Here is a 1,826-nt window from a genome sequence, read left to right as displayed (position 1 = left end):
AAAAAAAAAAAAAAAAAAAAAAAAAAAAAAAAAAAAAAAAAAAAAAATTGGTTTTTAAATGTCTAAACTTTAATAAATTCAACATTAATTAAAATATAGGAAACTGACTTAAAACTCCCTCAGACATTAAAAACCTAGTAACACATCACAATTTCCAAAGCATTTTCATGTACATTATTTTCATGTACTGTTCTCCTTCAATTGCGTGGGAACTAAAAAAAATTTTTAATAAAAGGGCAAGGTTGTATCTTGTTCACTTCTGTATCCCCAGCACCTATCCCCAGTGTTGCTCACTGCACAGGAAGTACGCCCCTAACAAATTCTGTATTTTTTTTTTTTCGTGTCCGGCAACGGATCGCAACCCTCAGTGTCACGCCCGTACCGGGCCGGGACTGGCAACGGGATCGCAAACCTCGGTGCCGTGCCCGCACCTCGCTCAGCCAGTGAGCGGGAACCGGTCTGTATGTGGGATCCGAACCCCCGGCGGGAGCGCCGCTGCGCTCCCAAGCGGCGCACTGTAGCAGTGCGCCACCGGGCCGGCCCAAATTCTGTATTTTTTGAATGAATGCACCCCAGTTTGTAGAACAGGACATGGAAGTCCAGAGAGAGAAGGGACTTGATTCAAGGTCACAACGTTATCAAAAGCAGGGCAGCAACTACACTCAGATCTCCCTTAATTCCTACAGCTCAGTGTTCCTGGCATTACCTGCTGCTATGGAAATGGCCAGCAGCACAGAAAGGTAAATCTTTGGTAGGAACAGGGTTTTGAGGGAAGAAGCAGAGAGGGAAAACAAAGGCTATTCCTGATGGATGGGTGCAGCTGTTGGAGTTAAGATTATGAATGACTGATAAAGCAAGGAGACAAAAAAAGAAGTGACACACAGGGAAGACACCAGAGAGAAAGGAACAGAAAGCAGAAAGAAGGGAACAGAAGCTGCTGAGACTTGGGGGGAATAATTAGTCATGACAAGAAAACAAAAGGTAGTGCTTCCTCACAGCACTTGTTTAAGAAAGTGACTTGGTCCCCAAATGCCTGAAGAATTGACTAGGGAGGAAAGTGGGTTCAAATTATTCAGATGCACGCCTCTATCAGGCAGACTCATAAAATGTGAGCACCAGAAGGGGCCTTGGCAGTCATCCAGGTGATTGCTTTTGCAACACAGGACTCATGGCTACTGTGCTCTTGACCCATAGTTGCAAGTCACTCCTCCATAGGCAAACTTCTGCCACTGCTAATCAAGACATTTAGAACATACAACTCTTGGGCCGGCCCAGTGGCGCACTGGATAAGTGCGCCGCTTGGGAAGCGCGGCGGCACTCCCGCCCGAGGGTTCGGATCCCACGTACAGACCGGTTCCCGCTCACTGGCTGAGCGAGGCGCGGGAGCAGCACCGAGGGTTGCAATCCCGTTGCCGGTCCCCGGTCTTTTAAAAAAAAAAAAAAAAAAAAAAAAAAAAAAAAAAAAAAAAAAAAAAAAAAAAAAAGAACATACAACTCTTTCCCAAGTCCCAGCTTAGAGAAAACCAGGTGATAAGCAACCAGTACCTCCCATGAAGACCTAGTTTTGAACATCATCATTATGGTTGACACAGTTGCTCAAAATTTCCTAGAATCTGGGCCGGCCCCGTGGCGTACTCAGGAGAGTGCAGCGCTGGGAGCGCAGCGACGCTCCCACCGCGGGTTCGGATCCTATATAGGACTGGCCGGTGTGCTCACTGGCTGGGTGCGGTGCTGGCGACACCAAGCCAAGGGTTGAGATCCTCTTACCGGTGAAAAAAAAAAAAAAAAAAAAAAAAAAAAAAAAAAAAAAAGAACATACAACTCTT

At 45.9% G+C, this 1,826-nt stretch overlaps 1 protein-coding gene across 1 annotated transcript in view; it reads right to left on the bottom strand.

Moving 5' to 3' along the window:
* The window catches only part of ZNF35 (zinc finger protein 35), a 9,735-nt gene that overhangs the window by 5,903 nt on the left and 2,006 nt on the right, over positions 1–1,826 (bottom strand). The gene's annotated exons all lie outside the window — the stretch shown is intronic.

Source organism: Galeopterus variegatus, unplaced genomic scaffold (assembly GCF_000696425.1).
Source record: "Galeopterus variegatus unplaced genomic scaffold, G_variegatus-3.0.2 Scaffold307, whole genome shotgun sequence".
NCBI classification, from domain to species: Eukaryota; Metazoa; Chordata; class Mammalia; order Dermoptera; family Cynocephalidae; genus Galeopterus; species Galeopterus variegatus.
This window is presented reverse-complemented; position numbering and strand designations above follow the sequence as displayed.